Source organism: Lithobates pipiens, unplaced genomic scaffold, assembly GCF_037356315.1.
Source record: "Lithobates pipiens isolate NorthernLeopardFrog02 unplaced genomic scaffold, aLitPip1_a1.2 Scaffold_10, whole genome shotgun sequence".
Lineage (NCBI taxonomy): Eukaryota > Metazoa > Chordata > Amphibia > Anura > Ranidae > Lithobates > Lithobates pipiens.
The window spans coordinates 100,198,458-100,209,696 of record NW_027507686.1 but is presented as its reverse complement, the minus strand read 5'-3'; the positions used below and the strand labels follow the sequence as shown (position 1 = coordinate 100,209,696).

General features: G+C 47.9%; 13 pseudogenes; all 13 read left to right on the top strand.

Annotated features, from left to right (window-relative positions):
• Positions 1–4,426: 4,426 nt before the first annotated feature.
• LOC143956589 (5S ribosomal RNA) lies at positions 4,427–4,545 on the top strand (annotated as a pseudogene).
• Positions 4,546–5,214: 669 nt separating this feature from the next.
• On the top strand, positions 5,215–5,333 carry LOC143954860 (5S ribosomal RNA; annotated as a pseudogene).
• Positions 5,334–5,898: 565 nt separating this feature from the next.
• On the top strand, positions 5,899–6,017 carry LOC143945889 (5S ribosomal RNA; annotated as a pseudogene).
• Positions 6,018–6,991: 974 nt separating this feature from the next.
• On the top strand, positions 6,992–7,110 carry LOC143948089 (5S ribosomal RNA; annotated as a pseudogene).
• Positions 7,111–7,210: 100 nt separating this feature from the next.
• On the top strand, positions 7,211–7,329 carry LOC143955274 (5S ribosomal RNA; annotated as a pseudogene).
• Positions 7,330–7,650: 321 nt separating this feature from the next.
• Positions 7,651–7,769, top strand: LOC143946673 (5S ribosomal RNA; annotated as a pseudogene).
• A 100-nt stretch (positions 7,770–7,869) lies between these two features.
• On the top strand, positions 7,870–7,989 carry LOC143946343 (5S ribosomal RNA; annotated as a pseudogene).
• A 98-nt stretch (positions 7,990–8,087) lies between these two features.
• On the top strand, positions 8,088–8,206 carry LOC143951295 (5S ribosomal RNA; annotated as a pseudogene).
• A 321-nt stretch (positions 8,207–8,527) lies between these two features.
• Positions 8,528–8,646, top strand: LOC143951064 (5S ribosomal RNA; annotated as a pseudogene).
• Positions 8,647–8,746: 100 nt separating this feature from the next.
• LOC143951493 (5S ribosomal RNA) lies at positions 8,747–8,866 on the top strand (annotated as a pseudogene).
• A 317-nt stretch (positions 8,867–9,183) lies between these two features.
• On the top strand, positions 9,184–9,302 carry LOC143955266 (5S ribosomal RNA; annotated as a pseudogene).
• Positions 9,303–9,837: 535 nt separating this feature from the next.
• On the top strand, positions 9,838–9,956 carry LOC143950797 (5S ribosomal RNA; annotated as a pseudogene).
• Positions 9,957–10,273: 317 nt separating this feature from the next.
• Positions 10,274–10,392, top strand: LOC143953593 (5S ribosomal RNA; annotated as a pseudogene).
• Positions 10,393–11,239: the final 847 nt, after the last annotated feature.

Genomic DNA, 11,239 nt, shown 5'->3' with positions numbered 1-11,239 from the left:
AGCCCAGAGCGTCAGGGGGCTGTAAGTGGAGACACAGGAGCTGTGGGCAGTAAGCATCCCAAGGGATTGGATCCAGGCAAATCTAAGACACCTACTCAGCATCAGGTTGTGCAGTTTAAGCATATATAAGACTATGTAAGACTTTAAGCACAACAGTGATTGCACTTTGTACTAGTACCTCTGCTTTGTAGCTTATGACTATGTCTCCTCGTAAGAGGGTCTCAGTGGGAGGTAACAAGGGCACTGGTAAGTCACCGCCTAGGTCTAGGGGTTCTAAAAATGCCTGTAGGTTACCATCCCCCCCTGCAAGACTGGAGCCAGCCTCACAGGATGAGTCAGTGCCCCTGTCAGGTTTTGCAGCCTCTCCTAATTTTTCAGCCCCGATATACGTCACTGGGGACTCCCTTAGGGCTACATTGGAGGGTTTTGAAGGGAGAATCATGAATTTTATTTCAGCTTCCCTGAAAGATAGCAGGAAATGGGGTAGATCCCCTCCCTCTGCTGAGATTCCTCTTTCAGATGACACTTCTGACAATGAGGAGAGATCCCTATCTTGGGACAGGGATCTTGAGCAGTCGGATGAATAAGAGGAAGAGGAGAGAGTCCCCTCCTCCCAGGCGCTCAGAAAACAGGTGCAGTATTATACTGAATTGGTGCGTACCACATTCAGAATGCCTGCTGCTGAGATCGCTACATCCTCTGTTTCTTCCCTGGGAGTCAGGAAAATCCCACAGACTGCCTTTTCCTTTCCAATTCATCCCTTAATGGATAAATTGTTGTATGAGGATTGGGAACATCCTGATAAACTGTTTGCTCCTCCTAAAAGGTTTTCTATGCTTTATCCTCTGGAGGAAAGTTTCACCAAGAAATGGGGGGTCCCATTTGTCGATGCGGCTGTTTCTTCTACGGCCTTCTCAACCCCCCTCCACAGGAAAGGCTCTATGCCGGGCTCAGGGGCAGAAGAAATCCTGGGGGCGAAAGCCTGCCAAGCAGAGCCCAAAAGCTTCCTTGTGAAGGGGCGCCCCCACTCGGCCGAGTGGGAGGAAAGCTCCTGCAGTTTGTGGAAGCCTGGCGGGAAGAGATCCGGGACAAGTGGGTGGTCTCTTCAGTATCTCTGGGCTACAAGCTGGAATTTCAGGAGATTCCACCTTCTCGCTTTCTAAGGTCAAGGATCCCCAGGGACCCAGTAAAGCAAAGACCGCTATTTCTGGCCTTAGATCACTTACTATCCCAGGGGGTGATAGTAGACGTGGACCCAAAAGAACAGGGTTGAGGGTTTTACTCGAATCTCTTCACCGTTCCAAAGCCAAATGGAAGTGTCAGACCTATCCTGGATCTGAAGGATCTGAACCGGTTTTTACGCATCCGGTCCTTCCGAATGCAGTCAATTCGCACTGTGGTCTCCTGCCTGCAAGGGGGAGAGTTTATGGCATCAATAGACATCAAGGATGCATATCTCCATGTGCCAATTTTTCCCGCACACCAAAATTATCTAAGGTTCGCGGTAGAGCGGCGCCATTTTAAATTTCTGGCCTTGCCGTTCGGGCTCGCTACAGCCCCTCGAGTCTTCACAAAGATTCTGGACCCTCTCTTGGCAAACCTAAGAGCTCAGGGTATAGCCGTCATGGCTTATCTAGACGATTTGCTTCTCATAGAGAAAACAGTAGCGCTCCTGAACCACAGTGTTACCAGAACGCTAGAACACCTGGAACAACTAGGTTGGATTATAAACCTAGAAAAGTCGTCCCTACAGCCTGCTACCAGGTTGGAATACCTGGGTATGGTTATCGATACCGCTCAGGGCAAGGTGTTTCTACCAAGGCCAAAAGCCTTGGCCATTGGGGATCTGGTGCGCCTAATTCTGGGCAGAAGATCTTCCCCCATTCGGTTGTGCATGAGACTGTTAGGGAAAATGGTCGCCTCCTTCAAGGCCGTTCCATTCGCCCAGTTGCACTCAAGGCCTCTGCAAAGATGCATCCTTGCGGCTTGGAACAGGAAGCCCCAGTCCTTGGATCTTCCTATGCGTCTATCCCCAGGGACATGCAAGAGTCTCATCTGGTGGTTACAAACCGAGAATTTGCTGAAAGGCAAAACTTTTCTTCCTCTTCCATGGAAGATTATTACAACAGATGCCAGCCTGACAGGCTGGGGAGCAGTGTTGGAGGAGACGTGCTCGCAGGGGAAATGGTCTGCGATCGAGAAGCTATTGCCCATAAATTTCTTGGAGATCCGGGCAGTTTATATGGCTCTCATAAACTGGTCTTTCAGACTACGGGGTCTCCCTGTTCAGGTTCAGTCTGACAATGCCACAGCAGGTGGCACCAGGGCGGTACCATGAGTCTGGTTGCGCAAAAAGAGGTGAATCGCATACTTGTCTGGGCAGAAAGGCATGTTCCATGCCTTTCTGAAGTCTTCATTCCAGGAGTGGAAAATTGGCAGGCGGATTTTCTGAGCCACCAGCAGTTGTGCCCAGGAGAATGGGCTCTGCACCCCGACGTGTTTTGGAACATATGTCACAGGTGGGGTACTCCAGACATAGATCTGTTTGCGTCCAGGTTCAACAGAAAACTAGACAAATTCGTGTCAAGGACAAGAGATACACTCGCTCAGGAGTCGGATGCTCTAACAGTTCCCTAGGATCAGTACAATTTGTTTTATGCCTTTCCCCTGTGCCCGCTTCTGTCGCGGTTCCTGGGAAGAGTCAAGAGGGAGACAAAGTCGGTTCTTTTGGTAGCCCGGCTTGGCCCAGGTGACCGTGGTATGCAGAGATCATGAAGTTGGCAGTAGGCAGGCCGTGAATCCTCCCTCTCCGGCCAGATCTGCTCTCACAGGGTCCAATTTACCATCCTGCTTTACACAGTCTGAATTTGATGGTTTAGCTGCTGAGACCCACATTCTGAGAGACCGTGGGCTTTCGGGGCCAGTCCTTTCTACTCTGGTCAATGCCAGAAAGCCGGCCTCCAGGCTTATTTACTACAAAATCTGGAGGGCATATGTTTTCTGGTGTGAACTCAGGGAATGGCATCCTAGAAAGTATGTCATTAGCAGGATCTTGGCCTTCCTCCAGTCAGGCCTAGAAATTAATTTGGCCGTAAGCACTATCAAGGTGCAGATTTCGGCGTTCTCAGTGTTTTTTCAGAAGCCACTGGCATCGCATTCCCTGGTGCGGGCTTTCATCCAGGGGGCTATGCGGATAAGGCCGCCGGCCAAACCTCCGGTATGCCCATGGGATCTGAATTTGGTTCTCTCAGCTTTGCAGGGGCAACCTTTTGAACCTTTGCATCAGCCTTCGTTAGTTCTTTTGACTAAAAAATTGGTTTTCTTGGTAGCCATATCCACGGCTAGAAGAGTGTCAGAACTAGCAGCTCTCTCCAGCAAAGAGCCGTATCTAATTATTCATAAGGACCGGGTGGTAATGCCTCCCAACAGGTCCTTTCTGCCTAAGGTGGTTTCAGGATTCCATTTGAATCAAGATGTAATCCTACCATTACTTTTTCAGGACCAACAGTCCGCAGAAGAAGAATCTTTGCACACTTTGCATGTGGTAAGGGCAATCAGTATCTATCATCAGGCAACTGCTCAGATAAGGAAAACTGATTGCTTATTTATTTTGCCGGAGGGCTCTAGGAAGGGCCAGGCGGCATCAAATTCCACTCTCTCAAGGTGGATTAGACAGATTATTTCTCAGGCCTATAGTGTTAAAAGGAAGATCCCTCCTTTTCAAGTGAAAGCGCACTCAACTAGGGCTGTATGTGCTTATTGGGCAGTGCATCACCAGGCCTCCCTGGCTCAGATCTGAAAGGCTGCAACTTGGTCATCAGTCCACACATTCACCAGATTCTATCAGGTGGATGTCAGAGGGCAAGAGGATATCGCCTTTGGGCGCAGTGTACTGCAGGCTGCAGTTTAGGTCCTCCGGTCCTTGGCGGTCTATATATTATGATCTGTGTCTCCCTCCCCTCAATCTGAGCATTGCTTTGGGACATCCCACTATGTAATGAAGCTCCTGTGTCCCGTGATGTATGATCAAGAAAATAGGATTTTTATATACAGCTTACCTGTAAAATCCTTTTCTTGAGAGTACATCACGGGACACAGAGCTCCCGCCCCTCTTGGGTTTTACGTGGTTTCCTATTGCTTTGCTACAAAACTGAGGTGCCTCCCATATGGGAGGGGTTATATAGGGGAGGAATTCTCCTTAATTGGGGGTTAACCAGTGTCCAATCACCAGAGGTGCCTATATAACCCACTATATAATAAAGCTCCTGTGTCCCGTGATGTACTCTCAAGAAAAGGATTTTCCAGGTAAGCTGTACATAAAAATCTTATTTTTTATGTTGTTGGCGTTGACCTGTTTTTTTTCGCTTGTTTCCCAAGATGACCATCTTGGCGTTTGTCAAGAGGGTTGAGAGTGCCCAAAGAAAGTGCCTACGGCCAAATCACAAGTAAAGTGCCCGATCTTGTCTGATCTCGGAGGCTAAGCATTGTCGGGCCTGATTAGTAACTGGATGGGAGATCGACTGGGAATACCAGGTGCCGTAGGCTTCTTTTTATGTTGTTGGCGTTGACATGTTTTTTTTTTTCCCACTTGTTTCCCAAGGTGACCATCTTGGCATTTGTCAAGAGGGCTGAGAGAGCCCAAAGAAATCTCCTACGGCCACATCACTGATCTCAGAGGCTAAGCAGGGTCCGGCCTAAATAGTATATAATTACAGGTGCCATAGGAATCTTTTTATATTGTTGGCTTTGACATGTTTTTTTTCCGCTTGTTTCCCAAGGGGACCATTTTAGCATCTGTCAAGAGTTTTGAGTATGTCCCGAAGCGTTAGCCTAAGGCCACATCACCCTGAAAGCGCCCGATCTCAGAGGCTAAGCAGGGTCAGGGTCAGATGTGAGACCGCCAGGGTCTATGTTGTTGGCGTTGACCTGTTTTTTTTTTACTTGTTTCCCAAGATGACCATCTTGGCATTTGTCAAGAGGGTTGAGAGTGTCTGAATAGAACACCTATGGCCACATCACCCTGAAAGCTCTCATCTGATCTCGGAGGCCTAGCAGTGTACTGCCTGGTTAATACCTGTATGGGAGACCATCTGTGAATACCAGGTCCCGTAGGCTTCTTTTTATGTTGTTGGCATTGACCTGTTTATTTTCACTTGTTTCCCAAGGTGACCATCTTGGTGTTTAACAAGAGGGTTGAGAGATCCCAAAGAGATCACCTATGGCCTCATCACCCTGAAAGCACCCGATCTCATCTGATCTCAGAGGCTAAGCAGTGTCGGGCCTGGTTAGTACCAGGATGGGAGAACGTCTGGGAATAACAGGTGCCGTAGGCTTCTTTTTATGTTGTTGGCCTTGACCTGTTTTTTTTTTTCACTTGTTTCCCAAGGTGACCATCTTGGCGTTTGTGAAGAGGGTTGAGAGTGCCCGAAGAGATCACCTATGGCCCCATCACCCTGAAAGTGCCCAATCTCATCTGATCTGGGAGGCTAAACAGTGTCGGGCCTGGTTAGTACCTAGCTTCTTTTTATGTTGTTGGCTTTGACCTGTTTTTTTTCGCTTGTTTCTCAAGGCGACCATATTGGCGTTTGTCAAGAGGGTTGGGCATTTCTTGAAGAGAACACTTACGGCCACATAACCCTGAAAGCACCCGATCTCGTCTGATTTCAGAGGCTAAACAGCGTCAGGCCTGGTTAGCACCTGGATGGGAGACTGCCTGGGAAGACCAGGTGCCATAGAAGGATCTGGCCTGGTTAGTGTCTTGATTGGGAGATCGCCTGGGAATACCGGATGCCGTAGGCTTTTTTTTATATTGTTGGCTTTGACCTGCTTTTTTTAGCTTGTTTCCCAAGGTGACCATCTTGGCCTTTGTCAAGAGGCTTCAGAGTGCCCAAAGAGAGTGCCTACGGCCAAATCACCCTGAAAGAGCCCAATCTCATCTGATCTCAGAGGATAAGCAGCGATGGGCCTGGTTAGTACCTGGATGGGAGATAGCCTGGGAATACCAGGTGCCGTAGGCTTCTCATTATGTTGTCGGCGTTGACCTATTTTTTTTCCCTTGTTTCCCAAGGTGACCATCTTGGCATTTGTCAAGAGGGTTGAGAGCGCACAAAGAAATTGCTTATGGGCACAACACCCTGAAAGCGCCCAATCTCGTCTGGTCTCAGAGGCTAAGCAGGGTTGGGCCTGGTTTGTACCTGGATGGGAGACCGCATGGGTTTTCCAGATGCCGCAGGCTTCTTTTTATGTTGCTGGTGTTGACCTGTTTTTTTTCGCTTGTTTCCCAAAGTGATCATCTTGGCATTTGTCAAGAGGGTTGAGAGTGCCTAAAGAGATCGCTTACAGCCACATCACCCTGCAAGCATCCTATCTCTTCTGATCTCGGAGGCTAAGAAGGGTTGGGCCTAGTTAGTACTTGAATGGGAGACGGGCTTGGAATACCAGGTGCCGTATTCTTCTTTTTATGTTGTTGGTGTTGACCTGTTTTTTTTCGCTTGTTTTCCAGGGTGACTATCTTGGCATTTTTCAAGAGGGATGAGAGTGCCCAAAGAGATTGCCTATGAGCACATCACCCTGAAAGTGCCCAATCTCCTCTGATCTCAGAGGCTAGAAAGGTTCGCGCCTTGTTAATACCTGGATGGGAGACCGCCTGGGAATATTAGGTGTTGTAGGCTTCTTTTTATGTTGTTGGCGTTGACTTGTTTTTTTTGTTTGTTTCCCAAGGTGACCATCTTGGCGTTTGTCAAGAGGGTTGAGCGTGCCTGAAAAAAATCTACTATGGCCGCATCACCCTGAAAGAGCCCAATCTCATTTGATCTCAGAGGCTAAGCAGGGTTGGGACCTGGTTAGTACCTGGGTGGGAGACCGCCTGGGATTTCTCAATGCCATAGGCTTTTTTTTTAAGTTGTTGGCATTGACTTATTTTTTTTTTGCTTGTTTCCCAAGGTGACCATCTTGGCGTTTGTCAAGAGGGTTGAAAGTGCCTGAAGACATTGCCTACGGGCACATCACCCTAAAAGCACCCGATCTCGTTTGATGTTGGAGGCTAAGAAGAGTCGGGCCTTGTTAGTACCTGGATGGGAGACCGCCTGGGAATACCAGGTGTCGTAAGCTTCTTTTAATGTTGTTGGCGTTGACCTGTTTTTATTTCGCTTGTTTCCCAAGGTGACCATCTTGGTGTTTGTCAAGAGGGTTGAGAGTGCCTGAAAAGATTGCCTATGGCCACATCACTCTGAAAGCACCCAATCTCGTCTGATCTTGGAGGCTAAGAAGAGTCAGGCCTGGTTAGTACCTGGATGGGAGACCACCTGGGAATACCAGTTATTGTAGGCTTCTTTTTATGTTGTTGACGTTGATTCGTTTGTTTTTTTTCGCTTGTTTCCTAAGGAGACCATCTTGGCATTTGTCAAGAGGGTTGAGAGTGCCCAAAGAGATCGCTTACAGCAGCAACACCCTGAAAGAGCCCTATCTCTTCTCATCTCGGAGGCTAAGAAGGGTTTGGCCTAGTTAGTACTTGGATAGTAGATGGCGTTGGAATACCAGGTGCCGTATTCTTCTTTTTATGTTGTTGACATTGACCTGTTTTTTTCCGCTTGTATCTCAAGGTGACTATCATGGCATTTGTCAAGAGGGTTGAGAGTGCACAAAGAGATTGCCTATGGGCACATAACCCTGAAAGCGCCCGATCTCCTCTGATCTCAGAGGCTAAACAGGGTTGGGCCTTGCTAGTACCTGGATTGGAGACCACCTGGGAATACTAGGTGCCGTAGGCTTCTTTCTATGTTGTTGGCGTTGACTTGTTTTTGTTTTGTTTGTTTACCAAGTTGACCATCTTGGTGTTTGTCAAGAGGGTTGAGAGTGCCTGAAGAGCTCGCCTATGGCCACATAACCCTGAAAGCACCAGATCTCGTCTGATCTCAGAGGCTAAACAGGGTCTGGGCCTTGTTAATACCCGGATGGCAGACCACCTGGGAAGACTAGGTGCTGTAGACTTCTTCTTATGTTGTTGGCGTTGACTTGTTTTTTTTGTTAGTTTCCCAAGGTGACCATCTTGGCGTTTGTCAAGAGGGTTAAAAGTGCCAGAAGAGATTGCCTACGGGCACATCACCCTGAAAGCACCCGATCTCGTTTGATGTTGGAGGCTAAGAAGAGTCAGGCCTGGTTAGTACCTGGATGGGAGACCACCTGGGAATACCAGTTATTGTAGGCTTCTTTTTATGTTGTTGACGTTGATTCGTTTGTTTTTTTTCGCTTGTTTCCCAAGGAGACCATCTTGGCATTTGTCAAGAGGGTTGAGAGTGCCCAAAGAGATCGCTTACAGCAGCAACACCCTGAAAGAGCCCTATCTCTTCTCATCTCGGAGGCTAAGAAGGGTTGGGCCTAGTTAGTACCTGGATGGGATATGGCGTTGGAATACCAGGTGCCGTATTCTTCTTTTTATGTTGTTGACATTGACCTGTTTTTTTTCGCTTGTATCTCAAGGTGACTATCTTGGCATTTGTCAAGAGGGTTGAGAGTGCACAAAGAGATTGCCTATGGGCACATAACCCTGAAAGCGCCCGATCTCCTCTGATCTCAAAGGCTAAACAGGGTTGGGCCTTGCTAGTACCTGGATTGGAGACCACCTGGGAATACTAGGTGCCGTAGGCTTCTTTCTATGTTGTTGGCGTTGACTTGTTTTTGTTTTGTTTGTTTACCAAGTTGACCATCTTGGTTTTTGTCAAGAGGGTTGAGAGTGCCTGAAGAGCTCGCCTATGGCCACATAACCCTGAAAGCACCAGATCTCGTCTGATCTCAGAGGCTAAACAGGGTCTGGGCCTTGTTAATACCCGGATGGCAGATCACCTGGGAATACTAGGTGCTGTAGACTTCTTCTTATGTTGTTGGCGTTGACTTGTTTTTTTTGTTAGTTTCCCAAGGTGACCATCTTGGCGTTTGTCAAGAGGGTTAAAAGTGCCAGAAGAGATTGCCTACGGGCACATCACCCTGAAAGCACCCGATCTCGTTTGATGTTGGAGGCTAAGAAAAGTCAGGCCTTGTTAGTACCTGGATGGGAGACCGCCTGGGAATTCCAGGTGTCGTAGGCTTCTTTTTATGCTGTTGGCGTTGACCTGTTTTTATTTCGCTTGTTTCCCAAGGTGACCATCTTGGTGTTTGTCAAGAGGGTTGTGAGTGCCTGAAGAGATTGCCTATGGCCACATCACTCTGAAAGCACCCAATCTCGTCTGATCTTGGAGGCTAAGAAGAGTCAGGCCTGGTTAGTACCTGGATGGGAGACCACCTGGGAATACCAGTTATTGTAGGCTTCTTTTTATGTTGTTGGCGTTGATTAGTTTTTTTCGCTTGTTTCCCAAGGTGACCATCTTGGCATTTGTCAAGAGGCTTGAGAGTGCCCAAAGAGATCGCTTACAGCAGCAACACTCTGAAAGAGCCCTATCTCTTCTCATCTCGGAGGCTAAGAAGGGTTGGGCCTAGTTAGTACCTGGATAGGAGATGGCGTTGGAATACCAGGTGCCGTATTCTTCTCTTTATGTTGTTGACATTTACCTGTTTTTTTTCGCTTGTATCTCAAGGTGACTATCTTGGTATTTGTCAAGAGCGTTGAGAGTGCCCAAAGAGATTGCCTATGGGCACAAAACCCTGAAAGCGCCCGATCTCCTCTGATCTCAGAGGCTAAACAGGGTCGGGCCTTGCTAGTACCTGGATTGGAGACCACCTGGGAATACTAGGTGCAGTAGGCTTCTTTTTATGTTGTTGGCGTTGACTTGTTTTTGTTTTGTTTGTTTACCAAGGCGACCATCTTGGTGTTTGGCAAGAGGGTTGAGAGTGCCTGAAGAGCTCGCCTATGGCCACATAACCCTGAAAGCACCAGATCTCGTCTGATCTCAGAGACTAAACAGGGTCGGGCCTTGTTAATACCCGGATGGGAGGCCATCTGGGAATACTAGGTGCTGTAGACTTCTTCTTATGTTGTTGGCGTTGACTTGTTTTTTTTTGTTTGTTTCCCAAGGTGACCATCTTGGCGTTAGTCAAGAGGGTTGAGAGTGCCTGAAGAAATCTCCTATGGCCACATCACCCTGAAAGAGCCCAATATCATCTGATCTCAGAGGCTAAGCAGGGTTGGGACCAGTTTAGTACCTGGATGGGAGACCGCCTGGGATTTCCAGATGCCGTAGTCTTCTTTTTATGTTGTTGCCGTTGACCTATTTTTTCCCGCTTGTTCCCAAGGTGACCATCTTGGCGTTTGTCAAGAGAGTTGAGAGTGCCTGAAGATATTGGCTACGGCCACATCACCCTGAATCTGTTCCCTCTCATCTGATCTTGGAGGCTAAGCAGGGTCGGGCCTGGTTAATGCCTGGATGGGAGACCACCTGGGAATACCAGGTGTCGTAGGCTTCTTTTTATTTTTTCAAATATAATTTTTTCTCCAAACAGGGGAAGGCGGTCCCCCGAGTACATAATGCAACAGAAAAATACAAAGCAAAAAGCAGCTGAACAATACTTGATACTGGTATATTTGCAACTGTGAGTCTGCCTTCCATCAATCATAATGATTCGAGGCACGGATAAAGTACTGTACCAAGATCCAGGGTCACACAAACCCCAGGTCCCTCCGGCATAATCCATCCAGAGGGGGGTGTGGGGCCGTCATTGCCAATTTTCCACTTTTTCCAAAAGAGGGGGTGAGAGATAGGGGAGGAAGGCATAAAAGAGAAGGGGTGAAAGATCAGGAAAGAAGAAAATGGGACGAGACACGATGGCAGCCACTGCCCAAGGGGCCAGTCAAGGAAAGCTCAGAGCACTAAGGCGATAGCAGGCGACATCCTTCCAGCGAGAATATAAAGGTATTCCAGATGTCCCAGGTTTGTTTGAAATGTAATGAAAGGGGGGGGAACATTTTTTCCAATAGAGAGGGATGCAGGATTTTGCCACATTTATCACATGCTGTAAAATTGATTTTTTGTACTTCTTAATGGGAATCTGTGAATGGTGCAAGAGAAAGAATGCAGCCTCTTCCGGGATGGAGAAGTCTGTGAATTTTTGTGTTATGCATCGGATCTCTGTCCAGAAGTCCACCAAGCTGGGGCAGGACCAAAAAATGTGGAGCGACGTGCCCTCTTCTTCTCCACACCTCCAGCATATGTTCGAGGAAGAGGGGAAACATTTATGCAGCTTTGATGGTGTCAAATACCACCTGGTGAGAAGTTTAAAATTCGTCTCCTGTATCTTCGTGCACAGCGAG